Source organism: Pteropus alecto, unplaced genomic scaffold, assembly GCF_000325575.1.
Source record: "Pteropus alecto unplaced genomic scaffold, ASM32557v1 scaffold86, whole genome shotgun sequence".
Lineage (NCBI taxonomy): Eukaryota > Metazoa > Chordata > Mammalia > Chiroptera > Pteropodidae > Pteropus > Pteropus alecto.
This window is the reverse complement of record NW_006442109.1, coordinates 14883999-14895875: the sequence shown is the minus strand read 5'-3', so window position 1 is coordinate 14895875 and position 11877 is coordinate 14883999. Positions and strand designations below refer to the sequence as shown.

The 11877-nt window shown below is 38.3% G+C and overlaps 1 protein-coding gene across 1 annotated transcript in view; it reads right to left on the bottom strand.

Moving 5' to 3' along the window:
* MYO1E (myosin IE) overlaps positions 1-11877 on the bottom strand; it is a 175609-nt gene that overhangs the window by 78671 nt on the left and 85061 nt on the right. The window lies entirely within an intron of this gene.

Genomic DNA, 11877 nt, shown 5'->3' with positions numbered 1-11877 from the left:
AGAGAGAGAGAGAGAGAGAGAGAGAGAGAGAGATTGATTGAGATTCCTGTCCAGAATGAATGACCCAAGTCTGGTGAGAAATCATCAGACAGACTCAAGGTACATAATTTAATGCCTGAACTCTTTAAAACTGTAAAGGGCAGAAAACACAGCAAAAGTCTGAGGAACTGTTCCAAAATGAAGGAGTCTGAGGAGACATGATAACTAATATGTATTCCTGGATAGGATCCTAGAGCAAAAAGAAAAGAGACATTTTGAGAATTGGCAAAATGTAAATGGGGTCTACAGGTTGGATTGGAAGAGATGGTCAGTATACAGTTGAAAATGTGAGTCGAAAGCTCAGGAAAAAGTCCAGGATAAAAGTAAAGCAATGTGAGTGATTAACTTGTAAAAGAGAGTTGAAATAGTGAGAGTGAGATACCAAGGAAAAGTGTGATTGAGCACAGGCTGAGCTGGCCCTTGGGGACTGTAGTGCTCACTGTTTGTCCCCACTCCAGCACTACTCCCTACCTTCCTCCTTCCTGCAATATCCTGATTTGGTTCTGGTACCTGTCATGGCACATGAGGCATAAGGGAAGCTGGCCCTATTCTCAGCGAAGATCATCTGCATCTGATCCCCTCACTGATAAACTTGCCCAATTAGACTGAAAGGAAAGGACTCATGGGAGAGGTTTCTCTCTCCTCTGGGAAGCGAGTAAGGAAGATCATTACTTTCTGATTGCCACTGGTAGCCATCTGGAACTGCCAAGGGGAACCAATCTTAGATGTGTGGATGGCGAAGCAGAGAAGTAGAAAGAACCGGGGTCCTTGATGACATCATGACACCACTGAGTCAACGTGCTCCTGGAGTCTGCACAATCTCTGTATGTTTCTTATTTTCTAAGCCGGTTTGAATGAGACTTACAGTTACTGGCAGCTCAAAACATGTTAATGAAATGGAGACCACTGACATTTCAGGAGCATGCTGAAGAAAAAGATTCCCACAGAGAACATAAGGGAAAGGTTAGAGAGGCACAAGAAAGAGTACAGAGGTGGCATCATGAAGCCGAGGGAGTTGGGGTCAGCTGTGTCAACATGGTGGAGAGATCAAGAAGACAGTGACATTCTGAAAAGTCCCACTGTGAACTATTCTCTTAGACTCTACTTTTTGATACAGGGACATAGTAGGATTGAACTTGACCTTTTTTTCAAAAGGTATAACCCAAGAATAAAAAATACAAGGATAGTTTTAACAAAATAATCTTTTCTAATTTTAGAGTTTTAAAAGATGAACATATTAGTTACTAGAAAATAGTCCAAAAGGTGAAAAATAACATCACTTCCAAAGGAGACTGGTGGTTGCTATGGATGAGAGGGTGTGTGGGAGGAAGGTGAAATGGGTAAAAGAGGTCAAAAGAGACATATTTCCAGTTCTAAGATAAATAAATCATGGGGATATAATATATGTGACTATAGTTAATAATACTGTATTGCAGATTAGGAAGTTGCTAAGAGAATAGATCTCATAAGTTCTCATCACAAGAAAAAAGATTTTATAACTTTGTCTGGTGATGGATGTTAACTAAGCTTATTGATGTGATTACTTCGTAATCTATGGAAATATCAAATCACCTTGTACACCCGAAACTAATATGTCAATTATACCTCAATAAAAAGGTACTAAAATATTCTGGATGTAATAATTATAGCATGTATCCATTGAGTGTTGAATGCATGTCAGAGACTTGTGAGGGCTTTACATATATCGGTCATTTGGTCTAAATAATAGCCCTGTGAGGTCGGTACTGTTCTTATCCGCATTCTTTGATGAGAAATGCTAAGCAAGTTGCTCAGGGACACATAGCTAGTGAGTGGCATTGCTAGGAAAGGACTTGAGAGAGTCTGACTCAAGAGCCTGACTGTACTGCTTCAGATGAGGGTATATATTTAAAATCTGCATATGGGTTAGATAGTGAATTAAAATCAACAATATTTCTCAAAGTAACTCTATAAATAGCACAGTTTCTAGTATAATCAAATTCGTAACCACTCCTGAATTTTCACTGATACACAGCCCTTTAAGTAAGGCTCCTGACAAAAACATTTATAACCTCACACACAGTTGGGGCAAACAAATAATAGCTTGCACCATGGTGATCACAAGACAAGATGTGATCAAGAATGAGAAACACAGCAAAGAAGGTTCTGGACAGCCTTCTCCAAAGACTCAATTCACACACTCCCTTCCTGGCAGGCTTACTGGATCTGGGAAAGAAATAAGTCTGAGGTGAAAGCATCTCTGTTGCCTGAGAGAAAGGGATGATCTGTCAAGACCTCAGAATGATACTGAAAAATAAATCCTCAAGTACATGCAATGGCTAAATGTACAAAATACAAAATCAAAGAGTCATGCCAAACTACTGAGCAAATGATAAAAATTCAGTCTTTAACATAACAAGGAAAGTGTGAATAAGACCAAGAGTTGTTATTTCTTCCCAATTAGTATTATCTAGCAAACAAACTTTTCTTCTATAGACTGCCAAGAACATGGCCCCATGGCACCACTCATCTTGGCCCAGTCTGACCCGGTAGGAGGGTCCTGGTGTTTAGTCTAGAGGCCAAGTTTAAGCTCTAGCCTAGCTACTTATTAGCTCTGAAATTTATTTTAATGTTACTAGCAGATATTTTACATATTTTACGAATTGTAAATATACATACAATTTAAAAAGATTGTATGTATATTTCATTGTACAGCTTTCCTTATATTCCTTTAAGGTATTAATCCTCATTTTGTAGATGAAGTGACTGAGGCTTACAGAGGCCGCACGCTTTAGACAGAACAGAATAAAGAGTCCACCCTGTGACTCGACTCCAGAGATCTTCCCACTACACAACATGACTGTGGGTGGTAACAGTTGTTAACCAGATAACCTGACACCTGCTGGCTCAAAGCAGCCGAGAAAAGTGGAAAGAGTTTAATAGTGGAGCCAGGAAACCCTAGCTTGGAGCATGGCTTCACCATATTTCAAATGCAAGATGTTTAACGTTTCATATCTAAGACTCAGTTTCATGATCTGCAAAAAGGCGGGGTAGTAATACCTAGGTGCCAGGTTGTTAATGAGATATAAGTAAAAGATGCTGAGACACAAAGCAACCACCCCAAAAGGTCAACTATTACGATTATGTACAATAAATTAATTAGCTAATGAGTCAACTCTCCTGAGTAACACTCCGACTGATAAAAACAAAACAAAACAAAACAAAAACAAAAAAAACAAACCCTGCAGCGATCGCACAGGCTAAAAGGTAAGATTTGTAGTGAGCTTGGTGAGAAAGGGTAGATTTGAGCCCCTGCTGTACAAACCCAGAGCCAGAGGGCAGTCCTCGTACAGACCCAAGAGTCAGGAGTATGAACTGACCGGGCCTCCCAGAGCAAGGCCAGAGGGACAGGGAGGCTCAAAGGCCAATGCTGATGGGATAAACAAGAAATTGGGTGGACCAACAGAAACAGAAGAGTTCCGATACTAATAATAAAAGGTTCCTGAAATACATCAAAGACAGGAAGACAGCTTGAGAATCCGTGAGACACTTGTCGGTGCCTAGGTAGAGACGAAACATAAGCCAAATATTAGAGGTACTCTAACTTTTAAAATCTTTTAATTTTAATCTTTACTACTGTAAATTTAAAGATTCCAAATCCAAAATATCTTTTGAAACAGATAGGTCACAAAACAGATCCAATAGTAAATTATCTCTTTTTCTCTACCCAAATTTTCATATTCAATGAGTCACCAAATCTTTTTGATGTACCTTCAAAATATCTCGTCTTTATTTATTCTTTATGAAATATTTATTCAGCGCTTATTCAGCATGGATACAACCTATAAGACTTTGCAAACTGGTGTTGGACACATTAAAGACAGAATGCCCTACCCTCCAGAAAACAATTGCTTCAGAATATTTCAAGCAAAAAAAATTAGAAACTGCATTAAACGTGATATTTTCATATTGACGTTACATTTTTAACAGGCTAGGACAGCAGGAGCTGATGTGGGACAAAAGTGATAGCAATTCACATTTGATGGTAGTAATAAAATTGCCATGTAAATATTCTCTAAGGCCCTGTAAGTTTCCATAGAGGTCAGTTGGCAAGGGCTTCAAAATCGCCTTTGGCCACACTGCCAAGATCTTGTCTGGTGATACATGGTAGAGAATTTGAGAAAAACTTTCTAGTTCTGATTCCCCTCTACTACACCATGATTACTTTATTAAATAGATTTGCATAGATCTCTCTGATAAATCCAATGATATCAAATATGTAATTTTAAAACACAAATCCAAACTCTGGATTTGAGAGCACAGAGGTATGGGTTGCTCATTTACTGGGTTCACAGGTGTCTGTCTTCCTGTCTTCCAGTTCTCTTCACTGTCAATGATACAAATGCAGCTATAGCTGTTGTGTTTCTCTGTTGGCACTGCTCAGAGTCTACATTCATTTCCTATTCCTCTATTCCTTCACATGTTTATTGAATGTCACACATCCATTTCCTCGTTGCCTTTCCATCTCAGATCAGGCCCTCATCACTTCACTTGATTTCTGTATTTTCTCAAAATCTCATCTCTTTCCCACCTATAGACTTATCTTTGTGAAACAACATTTTTTGTAGTATCACGTCCCTCTCAGAGACCCCACAAGTCCTCATCAAGGCCTGCAGGCTTACCTGTAGATCATCTAGCCTGTGTTTCAAGGAGGTACCTGTAACCCAATCAACCTTATTTCCCCAAATCAACTATCCTGCACTAGTGCACAAATACTACGTGACTGTAATATAGAAACAGAAGTGAAAGACCCAGTTTAGTCTCTTGAGTAATTGACAAGGACCACTTATCAATGGAAATCTGCTTTAGCAATCACACTGATACCCTCATTTTCCCCGTCACACAGTGTGGGTTACAGAGGCCATCCAGCCATTCATGCTTTCTTCATCTCATACATCTTACATAGGAAACTCAGATCAAGTCTCAACACCTCCATGATACCTTTGTTGACTATTTCAGTCCAAACTGATCACCCCTTTTTCTAAATGCAAATAGCACTTATAGCTTATTTCAAGTATTTCAGCTTTGAAACTGTCATTAAACACTTATTGTGTATAACAGAAACCAAGAAGCCTAACACCAATTTCCAGTCGTCAAAGATCAAAAAACTACTTAGAATGAGCACATGTAAATTAAATTTATGTGTGTACATACACATATATGTATGTATATGTATATATGTTATGTTATGTTAAGTTATATATGTATGTATGTATGTAGGTAGGTAGGTAGGTATACATATACATACATATGAGGCAAGTGGTGAAAATGAGGAGTACATGAGGTGCTACTGAAATTCTGAAGATGGAGACCACTGGGTTGAGGTAGATGAGAAAGGCTTGGGTAGGGGGAATAACTCCAGACAGGGGGACCAACCTGGGCAAAAACTTGGAGATAGAAATGAACATGACTCATTTGAGGGAAAAGAGTAGAGCAATTTGGTTAGAAAATAAAGTTGAAGGTGTCCTAAGCTAGGGACTTTGGGCGTTACTGGGCAATGGAGAGCCACTGAGATATTTTATCTAAGCAGGACAACGATATAATAGTTAAGGAATATTCATTTGACAACTGTGTTTGAATGAGAAAGTTGGTGGAGGAATAAATTTTAGGGTAACATAAAAAGAACCATTATGAACTTGTGAAATCTGAGATGCTGGCATGTCACCTAAATGGAGTTATCACAGTGATACAGGTGCTAAAGTAGGAGGTGGCAAACTTCCTGTAAAGGCCCAGATGTGAGTTGTCACTACAGCTCAACCATGCAAATGTAGCACAGCCAAAGATAATATGGAAACAAATGGTGTAGCTTTGTTCCAATAAAACTTTACTGATCAAAATAGGCAATGGGCCATAGTTTGTGACTCCGCCTCCCCACCCAGGTTAGAGGAAAGGCCTGTGCTGGAGTACAGGCTTTCTCAATCCTCACCAATGGACTTTTCTGATTTTTCACGTAATAAGATAGTGTAATGCTCATTTGACAAAGAATGATCTCAACTTTTGTTGAGAAGAACTCAAATAATTCAAACATGTCTCCTTATAAATTTGTCAAAAGAATATATATAAACTTTTCGAGATAGCTTTTTAAACATTAATCTTTACTATAAAGATATTAATCTTTACTATCAAGAGCTTTTTTTAAATTTGGAAAAAATAAATATCTCCTAAAAGCATATTTAATCAGAATTTTATTATTTCGTATAGTTCAACTTTATAATACACTGATACTTTATTTTTATGTGCCAAATATGCATAATTTTATATACCACATGAAGATCTCTTCAATAAATGCACACATTTATAACTACATGGCTTGCAAGGAACATGCTGGGGGGTGAAAAGCAGGAATATCTGTAAATCTGCTGGCTTCCTCAACTGATGAGGGCTTTAGTGACAGAATGCACCAAATGCATGCGTCAAAACACATCCATAATTCTTTCACACATATCAAGGGATAACGAGTAAAGCAAGATAAAGAAATGGCCCAGGTATGACCATCTAGTGTATAAGTGCATCTTTACTTCTAGGTAAGAAATCAAGATTAATGTATCAACAAGTCATGTTCTTTCATTAAGTCCAACTAAGTGTCAATTGTCCTCCAACTGATGACAAGCACGATCATCAGCCTTCTCAGTTGCAGAGAGATAGCCAACAACATATAAGGGATTACATTTAAGAAAAAACCTGTGTTTTAGTGGAAGACTTTTACCCTAGCAGCTTATGTCCAAGATAACTAATCTTGCCGAATGTCCTGACCTTGTCTCATAGTATATGATAGCTATTAAACCTCCATTGAAATGTGGGACATGTGAGACATAGTCACTTACCAGTAGGGTGACGAAAAAATATAAATGAGGTTGGAAGTTAGACATGGCTAAGTTCAAATACAGACTCTGCTATTTACTAGTTTGAGGCTACTGGAAGTCTCTTAAATCTCATTTTCTGGACAAAACCTAGAAAAATAGCAATGTTGGCACCAAGGATGGTTGTGAGGATGAAAAGAGGTGACCTATATGAGGGCAGGCACTCAGGAAGTATATCTTGCCTGGATTAGTTAATGGTTCTAAAGACAAGAGGTGACTGGGATTAGAGTTTTAGGAGCCTTAGTCTTGCTTATCAACTAGAATAAATTAGGGAGCTTGAAAAAAGATATTGATGCTCTGCACTCACCATAAATTAGTTGAAGCAAAATCTCTAGATGTAGAACTCAGGTACCTGTACAGCTACTGGGTTAATAAGGCAATTCAGGAATTGGAAACATTTATTCTGGAAAGTTAATTACTGAATACAAGGCATGGTAGATGAAATTAGCATCTATTGCAGCCACTCTCCCTGCCCTGTCTGCCAGTAGACTGTTGGGGAAGACTTGGGAAATACCCAAGGCAAATCCTGGGTGTTCATTCCTGACTAGAACTTAACCTAACAGATGGCTGGGGTTGGCAGGAGAAAGTGTAGGTTAATAAAAGGGGCTGACCTGCTTAGAGTCACAGGAAAATAAACACCAGAAATGATGGATTTCTCCCAAGCAAATAAACTACTCTGAGGAATCGAGCAACACTCTGAGTTCACTGTCTCCAGACAGAGGTGGGGACCATGATCTGATGTCATTAGCCAATATGATCATCCTTCTGTTCTGGTTCCCCTCTTGGGCAATATTCCAGGGAAATTGGCTGAGCTGTCCATAGGCAGAATTCTTCTTATAAATTCATTAACTGGGGTCTAATTCACAGTCATTTGTGAATTGCGTGGCCAGAGTCAGTCTACCTGAAGCTGCTCAACTAGTGATTTTGACAAAACAAGTCTGTAGACATGCAGAATTCAGGACCGAGGCTTTGATGGAAGTCTGTGCTTGAGAAAGCAGCCTGTCTTCTTCCTTGATTCCTTTCTTTTTAAATTCAGTTTGTTACACTGATTTCTAGTCCAGAAATAGTCAGCTGCCATTCCATCCTATCAGCATATCCATCTCTTTGAAAAACAAGAGTAAGATTGGGAGGAAACTGGTAATACTGCTGCTATGTGCTGTATTATCCCATGCATTTTATCACTTAGACAAGGTCACACTAGGGAAATTGGGAGGTGAAGGTCTAAAAAGAACACCAGAGAGATTAGGTCATTATTAATTTTTTTATTTTCTAATTAAATGATACTAAGAGTTACCAGTCTTTCCAGCTATGGAAGAAGCCCTTAGCACAGGAAGCTAGCTTCTCTCCCAGCCCCGGGAGAATGGGTGGTTTGCTTTCTGTTCACAAATGAATGCAGGCAAGGAGCATTTGACTCATCCCATAGTTGAACAGGCACCCAGCTCTCTCAGCATCACTAGCTGCTAACTAGGGCCTCTCTACCCATGGCATTTCCCTGCCTTCCTTTTCCTCTGGCATTATTTGGAAGAAAGATCACCAAACCAGGAGAGACCTCAGAGCTCATCTGGTCAATCAGTTCACTCACAAATGAAGAAACCAAGGCCCAGACAAGTGTTAGGTTTGCTACCTGGGATCACAGAGCTGCTGACAGTGAACCATGGCATGCCAGAGGTAGCAAATCTGCTTTCTTAAAGGAGACAAACACTGCTCTTGGGTAATAAAGAATTAACACAAAGAGGGGTCAGGCCTTGCCCTCGGCTAGTGGGAGGTAATCTCTAGGGTCCCAGAATGTCCTGCCTGACAGGAGTCTCTCTATGCCTGGGGGCTTTGAGATAGTCTAACAATATGATTTATGATGGAGGCTTTGGAAAGCACCATTTAAGTTCTGACCCCCACTCCCCACCCCAAGAGGAACTGGAGACTAAAGGTCAGCCATGCAGGCTGTATGTGAGTGAGCCCAAATGAAAACTGGACACCAAAGGCTCGAGAGAATCTCCCTGGTTGACGGCACTGCTGGTTGGCAATACTATTGCCAACACACACATTGAAACTGGAAGGAAGTAACACCATTCACAACTTCATGGGGAAGAGGGCAACCAGAAGCTTCACATTTGGGGCCCTCCCAGACATTGCTCTATACGTCTCTATTCTGCTTCTGGTTTGAGTCCTTTTGCTATAATACAATTGTAATCATAAGTATACAGCACTTTCATGAGTCTTGGGAGTCATTCTAGTACATCACTAAAACTGATGAGGTGGTGGGAACCCCTGAATTTATAGCTGGTTGAGGGTAGCCTGTGGACCCCCTAGTGTCCAAAGTGAGAACAGTCTTAAGGAGGATTATGGCCTTGTGACCTCTGGCCTAACTCTGAGTAGTTAGTGTCAGAAGTCAAAGCAGCTTCCTGTTCTACCATCTCCTAAATTAAAGCATAGCCACCACAACAGAAGTCCTTGGAGCAGGGCCTTCAGGTCTTTGCTACCTGAACAGTTGGAAAGAAGGATCCTAGAAGTGGGCACATGTCCTGCTTCAGTGCATGTACATCCTGCAGGGACAGATCGATGGGGGCTGGATGTGGGCTGGGCAAAACTGAGGCAGCTTCCAGAGTTGTGTAGCTCACGCAGCAAGACCATTCCCTTCTTTCTCATCTCGTTAGTGGCTCGCCAAGAAGGAGAAAAAGCGAGGGACTGAATTCGAAAACTCATCCTGTATTCTCTCATTTAAGAAAATGTCCCTCCCTCACCTCTCTACTGACCAGGGACCTCCACTTGGGGTCAAACAGAAGAATTTCCTGTTGAGCAACCCAACTCATCATTACCCAAATGTTCCTTCCAAAGAGGCTTAACCTGTATCTAATTAGGTATTTAGATCTAATTCCAATTTACAGAAAATCCAGTTGAAGAAATTAGTGTAGTGATAGCACGAGGAAGCAGCTAGACAAATCTAAAAGGTACCTATAGGAAAACTTGGTTGGTGTCTTCACCAAGTCGATGTCACAGAAACAAACAAACAAACAAACATGGCGGTACTAAGGGAACTATGGTAGGAAAAAAAAAAATGAACGACTCATGCCCAAATGCAACGTGTTCCTTTTTACATAAACCAGCAGGAAAGGACATGTTTGCAACAATTAGAGAAATTTGAATGTGGATTTCTTATTTTTAGATGATATTAAATTTTTATTAATTATTTAGTTGTGATAATGGTCCTGGGGCTAAGAGAAAATATGTTTTTATTTTCCAGGGATATGTATAGAAATATTTAGAGGTAAAATGTCATCAAGTCTGTATTTACCTTGAAATACTTGAGATCTATATTTACCTTGAAATACTTCAGTGTTCTTTGTTTTATAGTTTTGACTTTGGAGCCATGTAAATATTTTATACAATTATAAAAGAAAATTAAATTTTAAAATGTTAAATCCCTAAAATCCAAAATGCGATACATGAACCTAACTGTAGGTCAAGTTGGAATGTAATGGCACAGAAAAGATTATTTTAAGTTTCTTTTAAACCCAATATTTTGACTGAATTATAGAGTGAATTCAGTATTTCTATTAATAATATTGGTATTGTTATTTTAAAGCATCAATGAAATTACTTATTTGCTTTATCCCATTACATATGTATTTTTATATATGTTTACTTATGAGTATATAGAAGTATAGGTACATATATTTGTATTTCTATATTTATATTTATACACATACAACATACAGCAAATAATTGTGATAATGTCATCAGGAACCATGATTTTTAACATTAAAAGAAACAAGATACAAACATAAAAATAAAAGAAGTAAAAATCATATAACCTTAAAAATGAACTGAAAATTATCAATATGAACTTATGTCCCATTTTGTTGCTTTAAAAATTTATATTCCTTTATCTTCTGACAAGAACTAGTAGCACTACAACATATGACTAGATTGGTGGTCTCTAAATATTATTTCCCATTAAAATAAAACAAGGCTTTTTGGTGAAATAACTGATTCCAGAGTTTGGCAGGAAATGTACAAGATGAGTCTGGAACATCTCAAACAAAGAAAATATCAAAAAATACTGGGGTCATATTAAAGGGACACAGGAGTCAATATAAAGGGTCCAGTGGTCAAAGTTAGGATCTTTTGAGCCCCAAAGCAAAACTGCAATGCGGTAAAACAGATAATATATTTTAAATACATTAGTTTGGAATGATACTGAAAAAAAAACATTACCTTGGGAGGTTGCTAAGGCATCAACTCATTGCTTTGAAAACTGGCAAAGACAATGAATCGAACTTTTTATCTAGTTTTCCCATATGGTATTTTAAGGTAACCAAATAAAAGAATTCCATCTAATAAACATAGAAGAAGTAATAAAATTAGGAAATAACTATTTTTCAACCATTAATTAAACAACGATTGTGAAATGAGAATTTATAATGGGTGACCCACTGGTAATTTGAACACCACACAAAGAGACCAACAGGCATTAATTAAGTGCAAAGCATCGCTGACAAAGCATTTTTGCCAAAGAATTGTATCTGAATCTGATTAAGCTTGTAGATATAAATACCAATTTATAATTAGCTAATCCCAGACTACAGGAAATTCTGCAGGAGAGAACTGTTAATGACTAAAAGACTAAGAGATTAGCAACTAAGGGCAATGTTTGAGCCTTATCTGGAATCTGAGTAAAAACAAACCAACTATAAAAAAAGGATTTATAAAACAATCATGGAATAGAACTGATAATATGAGATGATGTTAAAAGAATTATTCATTTTCCAGGTGCAAAATGAATGATCTTTTTGAGTTGCATAATAAATTATCGACAAATGAAATGAGTTGCTACCTAAGATCTGCTTTAAATGATCAAGTGGGTGTAGGATGGGAGGATTAGATGAAACAGGATTAGCCATACATTAATAAATGTACAAGTTGGATGATAGGTACACTGGGG